Source organism: Poecilia reticulata, chromosome 12 (genome assembly GCF_904066995.2).
Source record: "Poecilia reticulata chromosome 12, P_reticulata-male-v2, whole genome shotgun sequence".
Lineage (NCBI taxonomy): Eukaryota > Metazoa > Chordata > Actinopteri > Cyprinodontiformes > Poeciliidae > Poecilia > Poecilia reticulata.
Window position 1 is genome coordinate 18,803,391 of NC_088841.1, and position 14,001 is coordinate 18,817,391.

The 14,001-nt window shown below is 37.7% G+C and overlaps 1 protein-coding gene across 1 annotated transcript in view; it reads left to right on the top strand.

Annotated features, from left to right (window-relative positions):
• Window positions 1-13,693: 13,693 nt before the first annotated feature.
• The window catches only part of mmp17a (matrix metallopeptidase 17a), a 104,212-nt gene continuing 103,904 nt past the window's right edge, over window positions 13,694-14,001 (top strand). The window contains exon 1 of the mRNA XM_008423921.3: window positions 13,694-13,939. The gene's annotated coding sequence lies outside the window, so the exon portion shown is untranslated. The remainder of the gene's footprint in view (window positions 13,940-14,001) is intronic.

Here is a 14,001-nt window from a genome sequence, read left to right on the forward strand (position 1 = left end):
GCTCCACAGAAAGTGAGACAGCACTTTCGTGCAGAGACTCATGCATACGTGAGATTTTAGGACACCGTGTAATGCGTTCATGGCTAAAACTAAAAACAGGAAACGCCACTTTCTTTCTTATCGTTTTTAATTGTTGCTCTTCTTGCACAAGCATTACCTGTGGAAATACCACTGCATTCTTCTTCATCCAGGTAATTGGACAGCAGCGCTCCTTCAGTTGTGGAATGGCACATAACCTTGTGGCACTCGCAAACTGCCTAGCAAATGAGGTAGAACTGATGTTTTCTTTGAACCTGTCTGGTTGCTTAACACTTGTTGCCGACGCTTTTTATTGTTTTGCAGTCGAGACACATCAGGGCCTTCAAAGGCATTCCACGAACACAGACAAATACAAATTATGAGAAATGCGTGAACGATGGAGAAGCAAGGCGTCTGAAGAGCGGATGAAAGCAGAATATAGAGAAGCAGAAGGAGTGAGGAGTATTGCTCCCATGATGTATTGGTTTGCCGCATCCCCCATGGTGCAGCTGTTTGTTATGTGTCAGAATCCCAGCACTGGGGAAGTGAGGAGGAGCGAGCAATGCTAACTAGTCCTTGCAGTGTTGACATTTATTAGCACAGAATAAATGATGCTTAATAGACCACCCGAGATCTAAACATATACACAAACAGACGAGCGGCAATGCAAGATAAGATTTCAAGACACAGCGGGTAGAGGGGTCTGCAGGTGGCTGCCATGGATACGGTCCCTGTCAGCAGCTAGTCATCAGCATGAATGTCGTTAGAATTTGTGGCTTGGATTTGAGACCATGAATTAAAAAAAAAAACAAGAATTTGATGCGTAGCTTTGAACTTAATGCCCACATAGTAAAAAATGAGATCAGAGAAACCACACACTTTTTGTTGCTTTCAAAAAGGTTTTGCGATCATTTTGACTGGATATTTGACCACTCGGCCTATTAAAATGCGTATAATTTTTTTTTAATCTGTCACAGTTAGCATGGGCGAATGTTTTAGTGGTTTCAGTCATTTGAGTGGTTTCAGTCAGAATCATTCCAAGTGTTTAATGTTAACTTCCTTTATCCAAATGTTTACAGTCTTGCTATTTTGGGGTAAATTTAAAGATTTCAGAGATAATCCTCATTTAATCTTCAACTTACTTTGGGCAGAGCACCAATGCTAGTAAAACCGACTCTTACCATGATTCTGCCAGCACCATAAGTGCAACATAATAGTCTGATGTTAGGTTTGAAAGCTTTACCATGAATGCTCCAAGCGTTATTTTGGTTAGTATGACCAAATGGCTCAGTCCTTGTCTGCTCTAGCTTAAAAAAGGGATCCTACATAGGTGCAGATCCCTTTGACTTAAGTATGCTACGTTTTAACTGCACTTGTCCTTATTGTACTATAGTCATTTTTTCTTAATCTTATTTTTTATGCATTTTTAACACTTTTTAGTATTATAAAAGGTAATACAGATAACATTGCTTTTTTTGTTATAGGGCTACACTTTTAAATATTAATAAATTCATCTGAGGAAGTTTAATTTAAAATGTAGCATAGCTTTGTAACCCAATGCACTTAACAAGCTCAGGCAAGCAAGTTAATTTGAAGACAATTTTGTATCATGTTGTTTTTTTTTATCTTCAAGGCAAACCTTTCCATGAATAAATCATTATGAATTAACTTTACTTTTTCGCACTTTCTTTCATACATGATGCCTTTAATTATGCTCAATTAATGAAACAAAATAAGTTTTGACTTCTTTTGACCAACCGGTTTGCACTGGAGAAGAACTTTAATGAAGACAACACTTGTGCTTCTTTTCTCCAACTGAGTGCCTATCGTAGTCATACTTAGGTGTCAAAAGAACACGAATCCTAATCTTTGTCTTGTCTAAATATTGTTCTAAAACTCCCAGCCTTAATGATAGAACATCTCGGCATATAATCATGTAGAAACATTAGTAGGTAATTCCTTTACTCCTCTGTGTCAAGGAGGCTGTAGGCAATCTATGGGCAATCACCTGTGAGTTCGCTTTGATGAGCTGGAGAGAAATCCGCCAACCCAGGGAACATGTGTTTAGGTGGTGTGTTTATTAGAGAACATTCTGAGCGGATTCTTACTCATCCCATGGTTCTGCACTGTGTGCTTTTTCTGAATGCTTTTTTTTTTTTTTTTAAACAGTAACCCGTCTTATAAGCCTGGACGAGAAGCTTGGCTTTCTGTCTGTTTGGCAGGATGGTGCTCAGACTCTCCATGAGCACTAGGGATGTGTTCTGGGTGTTAATGACCTTAAAAAAAAAAGAGAGAGAGAGAGAGAGAACTCTCAGTGGTTGCACTTGTTGTGAATGTACTACAGCATAAGCACCAGTTGACGGCAGACGAAAATGTCAGTCGTCTCATCAGTTTGAATGGCAACTAAATTGGTGCTCTTGCAATCCAACATGCAATCTAGCAGCTTACTTAGTACTTGTGTTGATATGCTGTCATAAATGGTTCCTTTCCTCAGATCCTCTTAGAGCACATTATCAAAGAAGGCAAAACAACCTATCAGTGCTCCATGGGCTGTTGCGTCAGGCCCAAATGACACACAAAATGTACAAAACAACTTTAACCAAACAGTTATCTTGGAGTATACATGTCGGTTTTTATACATCTAGATGTTTTTTGGACATCAACCACCAACTCAAAGCTGTCATTTTGCTCCAAATTGATATTCTGATGTCCTAATGTCAACCATGTGTGTTAGTGCTTTAACCATCACCAGTAACTAAACAAGTTAAATCCATTACGGTTTTGAAAACACATTAAAACCTACACACACTACTAGCTCTTCACCAAAATGTAGAGACATTTGACTTTTGGATGAAAATTGTGGAAAATGTAAAAAGTTCATGCTACAATGATCTATCATTAAATCATGTATTGAATCAATAGCCAACAACACAACATCACAACAAAAAACATTGAGGTCTCAATAAGTGATCACACTTAGTGGCCACTTCTGTCTGAGACCATTATGTTTGACGCCTCGCAAAGTTGATGATCTGATCAGTTGTCAGGTGTCGATTTAAACTCACGATGTCAAAATGTGAGCTGGATGAGAAAGACTGTTTTAAGTAGAAGTTCTGACTGAACCAGGAAGTGCATTGATTGACTCATGGATCAAACACCAATTGAGAATTTTGTTGTTGCTGAGCTCCCTGTTAGAGAACAACACGTTGTGCGAAAAGCAATGTAAACACGAAAAGGTGAACAGGTGCATTCCAAAGTTTAGAGAATGTCACATCAAAGTCATCTGTAAAGGTTAGAGAGCATTGTAGATTCGACCTGAAATTTCATCCAGAAGTCAAATATAATTAACTTTTTGTGAGGAATGTATGCTTGAGAAAAAAGGGGGGGACGGGGGGAAATGCATTAAGGGGGTTTTCTGGTATTGCTTGGAAAAAACCTGCTCACTTGTGTTGTGCTGTGCATGCAATAATACAATATGTAGCTGAAAACTCTGCTCTGAGTCGAAAACTTCTTGCAGGTCAGGCATTGTGTTCAACTTTGAAAGGAAAACTTGTCCAAGAGCTCTTCTGAATCATGACTGCATAGAATAAGACAAATAAATAATTTAACAATCTATCCTATCTGTTCAGTTTGTCTTTAGAAAAAGTGTCAGGGTTTGAAGTTAGGTATTGAGTTTAGGTTTTAAAGTTATGAATTTTGGAGTTAACGTGTAGCATGAAATTATAATTTGAAAACTGCCTGTCCTATTTTTTCTGGTTATTTCTGTCACATGTGTGTGTCTGATGATCTGAAATGTCTTTGTGCGACAGAAAGAAATCTTCGGGACGTAAATCCGTTTTCTCAGCACTGTATGTATCATTCTTATCCTACAAGTCCCCTCTGCTTCCCTGCACAGTTGGTGAAGGTAAAATTGCCCCATCTGCCTAACCAGTGGAGAAGCAGTGGGGGTTAGAAAGGTCCTCTCTTTTTCAGAGAGCTAAAGATTCTCTACATAATTAATGATCCATTTCAAACAGCGAAGACCTCTAAAGGAGCCCTTTAAGGTTGAAGAATAAATCTGATAACGGCATTATCCACTGCAACTGAGCCAAATTTCAATATATTATATAGTCGCTGTGAACCTCAGTGGCTTTTTCTGAAAAAGGATGAAAGGTAGCTATCCTAATTCCAGATACAAACCTCACTGTCACTGTAGAGGAAGTCAAGCAGAACCTCTCCTCCTCGCTTATCCCTCCCGCCTTCAAAGACACTGCACTGGGGCGCCTTACAGTTTAAGTGCCTTGGGTTTGGTTTCCATCCCATTCTTAATCAGTATGTGCAACCAGACTTTAGCGTTATGCAAAATGCACATTTCCATGAAAAATAAATGTATTCTTTCCATACTTACTGAAATAGTACAAACATGCTGAAATTAAAAAGCAAACTTGTCGCCAATGTCATTATACACTTTAAGGTGCATTTTGTTAAAAAGGTAAAATAAAGGTTTATTTTAGCTAAAAACAAACAAACAAAAAAAAAACTTCCTAAATACAAACAAAAGGCGAGGACAACTGTGCAGCTGTAGTGTCAGTGAAGCTTTTCAAATGATTTCAAATGCAACCTTATTCTTCTTTCTCTTGACGTTCTCTCACCTGTTCCAAATGATGAATTCTGGATGACCCCAGTGCCTCGGTGAGACTAGTAGGCAGAACCATGTTCGAGGAAGCGAATGGATCTTTAGGGCCAACTTATGATCGGAAGAGGGGCAAGCTGGGAGGTAAAGAGGATATGAAATAAAAATAAAGCAGCACGAGGCTTACTTCAGGCTGATGGACAGATAGTGAGGCTCTTTCTTAGGAATAGCAATGAAGACTGTGGCCTCTATTTTTGATGGGGACCTGAAATGAAATTTTGTTGGAGCTGCTAGATTCAGTTGAACGTTGCATCACTGAGGTATGTGGATCACAAAGCCACTTAGGGAGGCTGGGAGCCGGCCAAGGAAGAGCTCATACACAGAGAAACAGAAAGATACTGCTAATTTATCTGAAAACAATAAATAATCATCACAGCAGATATGAAGACATGTAAAGTAAGTTGCAAAATAATTTGTACTGTGGGCTGCACAGTGGCACAGTTGGTAGAGCTGTTGCCTTGCAGCAAGAAGGTTCTGGGTTCGATTCCCGGCCCCGGTCTTTCTGTATGGAGTTTGCATGTTCTCCCTGTGCATGTGTGGGTTTTCTCTGGGTTCTCCGGTTTCCTCCCACAGTTCAAAAACATGACTGTCAGGTTAATTGGCATCTCCAAATTGCCCCTAGGTGTGAGTGTGTGTGTGCATGGTTGTGTGTCCTGTGTGTCTCTGTGTTGCCCTGCAACAGACTGGTGACCTGTCCAGGGTGACCCCGCCTCTCGCCCGAAATGTTAGCTGGAGATGGGCACCAGCAACCCTCCCGACCCCACTGAGGGACAAGGGTGCAAGAAAATGGATGGATTTGTACTGCTAAATAATTTTAAAAATTATTTTTATTTTTTAGGATTTTTATGTGATAGTCCAGCAGAATGCAGAGCACGATTATTTAGGGCAGTGGTCCCCAAACTTTTTCCTGTGAGGGCCACATAACTTTTCCCTTCTCTGGTGGGGGGCCGGAGTCAGTTTGTAACAGAAAAAGTGTTACACGTTTATCACCTGCGCTGCCGGAAATTGTTGAGGGGGGATGGAGGGGTGTCTGAAGGTTGAAACTGTTCATCAGAAGGGGGAAGGGGGGGGGGTCGCGTTTCTCAATTGATTTTTACCCAGAAAGTACATGGGCAAAAACAGTTAGTGAAACGGTCACTGGGACTGACTAGTATATATTCCATTGAGGGAAAGTAACTTTAATATATGAATTCCTCATATTTTAACATAAAGGCTCGTTTTGAAGTATAAGCTGCTAGTTACAGGCACTGCTTCGAAGAATTCGACCTGGAACAACCATACTAATTAAATAACATAAAAGTCAAGCAGTTCCCTAAAAGTCCAACAGAAACAAAACACCCACAGTTTACGGGACACACTTCCTGCTAAAGAGCCCCATGGTGGTTGAAGAAAAATCCACGTATAAACCGGAAAATACAATATATGAAAAAAAATCTGAATGCTCTCTGGTATTGTTCAGGGGGCCGGACCACTGATTTAGGGGAAGGAAAATTACTCAGTTTTACAATAGTTTTGAGAAATAAAAATCTGGAGGATTTTGTGAATATTTTCTTAGACTAGCAGGTGAGACCACTTGCTGCTTTCCTTGAAGTATTGAATGTAAATATTAAATATTAATATTAAATACTAAATATTATCCTGCAGTCAGATTCCTCTACATGAGCTGTGGAACTTACTTAGCCTCTTAAGAATAACTTTCAGTTTCTTTGGCTGCTTTTCTGGTTATTTTATTTAGTTTAATTATTTTTAAACTAAACCCTGTTTTAAAGTTTTCCAGTCACTTTGTCACTGACCTGTTTGCTGTGTCCTCTGGTCTTTATAGCTTTGTTTGCTCACTAATTTTTTTTCAAACTAGGTGACATATGTTCGTAATTGATTGCACTGGGTTTTACCTGAGGTGTCAGAGGAAATGGACAGAAAACATCCCAGATTTCCATTTACTGTCACCAAAATCTGGACATTTTGATAATGGTCAGATGAATTTTAAAATATCCAGTTTCAAAATCCGAAAGCTTTTCTGCACTTTTTGTAAATTCTTCTAGCGTACTAGATAAATGAATTTTAGAAATTGTAGATCTAGATTTTTATTTGTATTTTATATATAAGTGTTGTTTTCCCAATTGCATCAGGACAGATTAAGGTCTTTTTCAAAAATGATCCCATATGTCTTATAATCTTTTCTGCAAGATGTTTCTTTCATTGTTCACAGGTAAACCATAAAATTCCACACATGTTGTAAAATGAGGATCAGTTCAGGTTTCAATAAATTATCCTGGAGCCACTTCTGTGATTTCTTGCCAGCTTGCTTGAGGCTGTTATCCTACCACCCCCTAAAATGCTGGGCGCTGCACACAATATATTCAGCTGAAATCGTTCTAAAAATTTCTTCATCCATATTTCAGAGTTTAGATCCTTGTCACAGAGGACTCTCTCACCGAAGACCTGCTGATGCCAACATGTTTGTTTGTTGTTGGATTTTTTTACCCTTTGGGCAGTAGGCTCTGTTTTTTTCTCAAAACACTTTGCTGTTGTTTTCTTAGGACAAGCAAATAAATGTGTTCCATATGATCAGAAGATTTTGCTTTCATCAAATGTTTCTGGTCATTCAAATACCTAATGGCAATGTCCCAGTTGGGCGGGATACCATGCGTTAGAATAATCTTTATAGTTATTTTTACAAGAAAAAAAAGGTTAGCAGCTCTCTGCATTGCAGTATTCATTACAAAAAGATACACAATTACATTTCCCATGAGACAATTAAGTTCTTATAAAGAAGAGTTCACAAAAAAGTACACAGCAAATGTGAGCAGCATATGGTCAGCTTAAATTACATGCAAAAGATGTTTGCATATAATGTTTTGCTAAATTGATGTAAAAAGGAAAACTTCAAGAATTAAATTGTTTGGCCACAGTGGTGAAGTCTTCAATTGCGCACTAAAAAAGGAGAATCATTCAACCTCAAGGACACAATCTCCACAGTCAAACATGGCGGAAAAGATGACATTTTTCGGGGGAGTTTCTCAGCCAGTATGAGAGGCAACTGGTCAAAGAAAACACCAACATGAAAAGAGAAGACTACATCAATGCTCTCAACAAAAATACCAGGCAGCCTACAGAAAACTAGATTTGGTGCAACACTGGAATTTTTAGGCTGACAATGACCCAAAACACATCACTAAACTGGTAATGACATGGCAACCCCAAAAATGTCTGGGAGTGGCCCAACCAGAGTCCTGACTTGGATCTGATAGAGAATCAGCAGAGGAAGTTAAAGATGAGATTGGTGGCAAGGAACCCTAACAAAGTCACTACAAAAAGATAAAATTAAAATAGCAATTAAAAGATTATGTTTGATTACTGTAATAACAGATTTCTCATTGGTTATTGAGAAGGATATGAGCTATTTTGTAAATTACATTTTTTTCATAAAAATAAAAACAGATTTTTTTTTTTTTAGAACTTAATATCTTTGCGAGATGCATTTTTTATTTTCAATCACAAAATAACTGATTGGTTCAGTGACTATGACTTTAAATGTCATTCCGTCAGGCTTATAGATAATGTTGGGAATAACTAGTGTCCCCAGTTTCTGTCTGAGTCTGACAACAAACAAACTAAATGGTTTGTTATCATGAGGTGGAAGGACTTCTTTTAATTAGTGCTCATTAATCACACTTCTATTAACAATAACGTTTGTCAGACAGCAAAGATGATTGATACAAACAGATGTTATGCATTGTTAAAGAAGCAGATTGAAACTGAGGGCCCACTGCTTGTGGTGCCGCCTTAGGAATCTGGAGGAGAATTCATAATATTCTCGTGATGAATGATGATGCCGGCACACCTGCGGATTGTGCTAAGGAGTGAGGAGAGGGCTGTTGATCTAAATCATTGATGGCTTTCAGTGATGGCTCATGCTGAGGTCCTACCAATGAGGCGAGCAGGTTCCTAACACAGAGCACGTTTTCTATTAGAGCAGTCCCTGTAACAAGATAGGCGCATGCGGAGGTCTCTTTTTGCAGCTATCCATTGCTGTAGGACTGACAGTAACAGATATCCTGTTGAAGCATGTAAGGCGGGAGGGATCCTAGAGGTACAACAACAGGTTTATCCAGCACTCCTACACACCACATTCTTACACGACTGATTATTCCTGTATGTTGATCTAAAAATGATTTGAAAGAAATGGATGTAGAAATCAGCATCTTGTTCTTTCTTGTGTAGTAACATTGTTATTTCCTATCTATATGGGAAATAATAACCCTAAGCCAGATGTTTCCAGCTGTGGAAACATCTTTAAATCTTACATGATCTGTCTAAAATTGTGCATCTTTTCAAGGCGTTCAGTTCCATTTTTAAAATGTATTCATACCCCATTTAACTGCTCCGCATTTGTCACATTGCAATCTCCAATGTGATTTATTGTGATATTATGAGATGAACTAATAAAAAAGGCTGTATAACTATGATAAGGGAAGAAAGTGATACATTGTTTTCTACCTTTAGTGTATTGTACATTTAGATTCAGCCCCTTTGGATCACCATTTGCTAGAACAACCTTTTGTTTTCCATTTGTTTTATGTAAAGAGCTTTCCCCCCCACCCACCAACACATGTAGCTTTCTACATTTACAAGAAAAACTTTCAATTTCTGTCTTATCTGACAAGAACATGTTCATCCATATATTTGCTATGTCCCCACATGGCTTCCAACAAACAGCAAATAAGAATTTTTTTTATCAAAAGCATTTTATCGTTTATCAAAAAAAAAAGCCTTCTTCTTTCCACTCCTCCATAAAAGCTGGATTTGTAGATAATACTGTTGAAACCAGAAGTTTAAATAACCAGAATAAAACAGAAGCATACCAACCTTTTCACTTGCAGAAGTTTAATCAGACCCAGTTTATCTCGTATTAGGTCAGTTAGAATTACAAAAATAATTTATAATATCCTAATTGTCAGAAAACGTGGCAAGAAGATTTCTGTATAATATTCTTCAAATTCAGAGGTTTACATGCATTTGCTCAGTATCAGTTCTAATTGTCCTTTGCACTATATGTCTTGGGGTAAATTTTTTTCTTTCCAGAAGATAATTGCAATAGTTTGCTGAAAATTCTGCCCTTTTTTCCAGACAGAACCGGTGTGACTGAGTCTGGTTCGTAGGCTGCCCAGCTCTGACACGCCTCTTCAGATCTACCCACAAATATGTTCACTTTGACTGTTTGCTTAAGGTTGGTTGCAAGATCCATTTAAAGCCTGATCATGTGCATGTGTTTGGTTAATGTACTTTCCAAACGTACGCCTCTGCACAGGGCTTATTTATCTTCCATCTTCTATTCTTTAGTCAAAGCTGAGCTCTGTGTCTGGCCTGAGTCACATTATGCAATTCGAAAACATTTGAGATTGATTTTGTCACCTTACGCTCAGCACCAAAGCATAAAAGGATGTCTCTAGATATTGAACAAGTCCCTTAATTTAATTTAAAGCTAGAGTCAAATATTTTTGGTTTAAGGGCAGGAAGAAATTTAATCTTGTGTCAAATAAAAAATATATATATTTATTGATCACACAAGGAAAATGTTTGCAGGCTTTACTATTTGCATTTAAAAGTAAATGCTGTGGAAAAAACTAAATACCCCAAATTAAAGCTCGAGTAGATTATTATCATTTTAGCTTTTCGAAGCCTAAGATTTTGATTTTCTGAACACAATTTGCTGGCAATGATACACTGATCATTGCCAGAGAATTCTAATTTATATTTTGCACTTTCATAATCAAATTCTTTGCTTATCTCAAACCATTTAGACCACATTTATATTTGAAAAATGGAGGACTTAAAAACCCTTTTCCAAATTCAAACTTCCCCCCGCGGTGACAGATTTGCATTTGTTACAACTCGGTTTCTCCCAAAATCAACAATGCTCTCAATCTCTATGCGATGTTTTCTAACGGTTTCTCTCATGCATGTTTGCATGAAAATGGCTGTATTGTCTTTTTACACAGACATATGCAAATGTGATGTTTTTGCTATTTCTTCACTGTTGCAGCAAATTTCTTGCATGCAGGCAAAGATATATGTATGAATGTTACCAAAATTTGCATATGCATTAATTTGTAATTAAAGGTAAAGTGTGCCACAGTGTCCATGTTGTGAATAATCAATGATCTGCAAGAAAACCATGCATGCTGGCATTTAAATTGGTATTACTTTCTTTGACACTTTACACCCATCTGAAAGATTTTGCAGTCCACAATCACTAACACCAAAACCACAACAGAAATATACGTAAATCTTTTTTTTTTCAAATAGTCATCATCGTCTAGACTATTTGTTTGATATATCTTATAAGATAAATAATACAAGACTGACAAAAAGTACCGTATCTTTCACAAAGTATTTACTCCCCTTAATCTTTTTTGTTCTTGTGACAACCACAAACTTTATTTGTATAGCACATTTCAGCAATAAAGTAGTTCACATGTTAGAAACATAACACAATGAACAAACAAATTGCTGTGGTAAAACAGAGAGAAACAATAAAAAATCTCTGCTTCTCTGATAAATGTTCTCCTTTTCTTTCAATTCTGTGTGGTAGTCTGGGTATGCTTGCAGTTTTGCCATGTCAATGTCAACCTTCACAGAACAGCTACATTCATATGCATATTTATGCATGCTCTGAATTATATACAATTATATCCTATTTAGAAATTAGAGGACTTCTGATGTCAATTACCAGATTGAAAGGTGCTGCAAAACAAAATGTTGAAAACTAGGTATAATTTTCCTTCCACCTCAGAGATATGTGCTGCTTTGTGTTGATTTATTCTGTGGGAGTTCACAGTTTTAACAAGACGAGGTATAAGGATGTTAAAGGGGTGTGATTAGTTTTTCATGGAAGACAGAGATTAAGTATGCTTGCATTATTTTTTTACCACGTTGGCATGACTGATGGAAGAGCCAATTAAATAAAGTGTAACTACTCAATATAAAATGTGTGGGGTTTGAATTTATTTATTAATATTTCATCTGATAGTGTCTCCATAATATTATATCATCTTATTAGATTTCATTATAACGTGGTTAATCACTCTTAAGTGGAAACTGACAGGGATTGATGAATCTCAAAGATGTATTATTTTTCTTTGGGGCTGTACATAACAATGGTCATGTACAGCCTCAAAATCTTGATCGTCAAAGTTTTTTGCTGCGGTTCTGATAAAACTATAGTGTCTCAGTTTGACCAATAGTTCTGAACACAGAAGGGGGCATAAAGTTAGCTAGATGAGTTGTGAAGAAGGTGAGAACAAAATTAAGCCGTTTTCATCATGCAACTGCGACAATGGGAACCAATTCTGGCAGATTGGCATTCAGACCATTTAGAGCCTTTCAGGCTTTTCTAATAAATTAAAGATAAATAAAAACTTAAAGTTGCATATGACATGCATGGATTTTGAAGTTGCCCCCCGATCATCTGCAACTTGGTGTAGGTCCTGACTTTGACAAAGGCATTCTAACACAGGTTTAGTTGAAACCAGTTGTGTCCAAACTTTTTGTCTTTTGAGCCAACATAACCAAGTGAATGTTCTCAAGGACCCCAAAGACACAAAAATAGTTTCATTGTTATTTTGTATATGTGCCTGCTCAACAGTAAATTAAACTCACAGTATTTTAATGGAACAGAGTTGTCTGCATTTTGTATCGTTAAAAGAGTATATTTAACCTGTTAAAAGAAGAAATGCAAAGTTCTGCATTTTTTACATATATTCTGTTGCTTTCTCTTTTCTTTGTCATGCAGGTTTTAGGCCTCAGCTCATTCCTATCATATTCACTAGAACATTAATGGCACCAGCTATCTAGGCTCACAGGTAAAAAGAAAAAAAAAGATTGATGTATTTAATAAATAGAAAGCAGCTTGAAATAAAGATAAACTGAGTAAAAAGGATTTTTTAATTTATTTTTATTTTTTTTGTGGACGCTAGAGCCCAGGCGCTTGTTATGCAACTTCTTTTAGAGTCCAGGCTGTGGCTGTCGTGCACAGAAGAAGAGCAGTAAATCATTAGTGACAGTGCGGTTAGGTTATGGATACTGTCGATCAAAGCAGATACAGAATGGTTAGGATGCTGGCATGGGCTGCCAATCTAAGGACTTTTTACAGAGGTGTGTGTATGCAGCTATATTGTTATTCAGGCCTAAAGCTGATAAGTCACCTTGACACAGCAGCTAACAATGACTTCCCAAAAACAGACGTGGGGATCTGTTTTTTGTAAAGAATTTTTTGTTTTTGAGGGAGGAGGCTAGAACTTAAAAAATATATGTTTTTGTTTGTCTGTTTTTTTGTTTTAACTTGCAGTGAATAGATTTTTGTGTGCAGGTAATGTTTTATTTTTAAGGTTTTCTACAAGTCCGTGAAGTAAACCTAAAAAGTTGGAACTAAAAAGTTGTTGACATGAGAGCATTTTACATGAGTGGAAAAAAAAGAGATTTATAATCTCCATGATAAATATGTTGCGACATACTGGCGACCTGTCCAGGGTGTACCCTGCTTCGCGCCCAGAGCGTTCTCTGGAGATAGACACTTCCTGACCCCACTAAGGGACAAGGGCGTACAGAAAATGGATGGATGGATGGATGGATGGATGAGAATTATGTTGTTAAATACAGGTTACAAAAAACAAAACAAAAAATTCCTATTGTCTGCATCACTGAGACAAAACATCTTGCTATGAAATATTACATTTTCCACCGTCTCTGTGAAGAGATTACATTTTTGCTTTCTTCTTAAAGATGCAGTATAATATATGTTCCAGCCATTTTTTTTAGCACAATCAAGTAACTATGTTACCTTCAGTTGTTATAAAAACGCAACATACATAAAACAACTGACACCTTAAAATGTTCCTCTGTCTCTTTAAGAAGCTCCTGCTCTTTCCAAAACTCTGCCTTCAGCTCGTCATCACAAGCTGGAATTTTATGAGTGCTGGGCTGAGCAGTAGTTTGTCTAATAAGCTCTCAGACGCACAGTTCCTCCAGGTGTTTGCTAAGTGATGCTGCTGCTAGTCTGTTGGAGCTGAGTGGGTCCTCTGTGAAGCAGAGCCTCGGCTTGAGACTACCACTCTAAGGAGGAGCTTTGAGTAAATATGTGAAACTTTGTATGAGGAAGCATTTTGGCACCCTTCAATGGCTGCCACGGGAGGTGGAAGACTCAACAATTACTCAAACATGCACGGAAGAAGCAAAGCAAAACTCCAGGTATGTTTTTGACGTAGAGGGGAAAAGCCTTGAGTGCAAAGCCCAAGATCCATGATATGCAG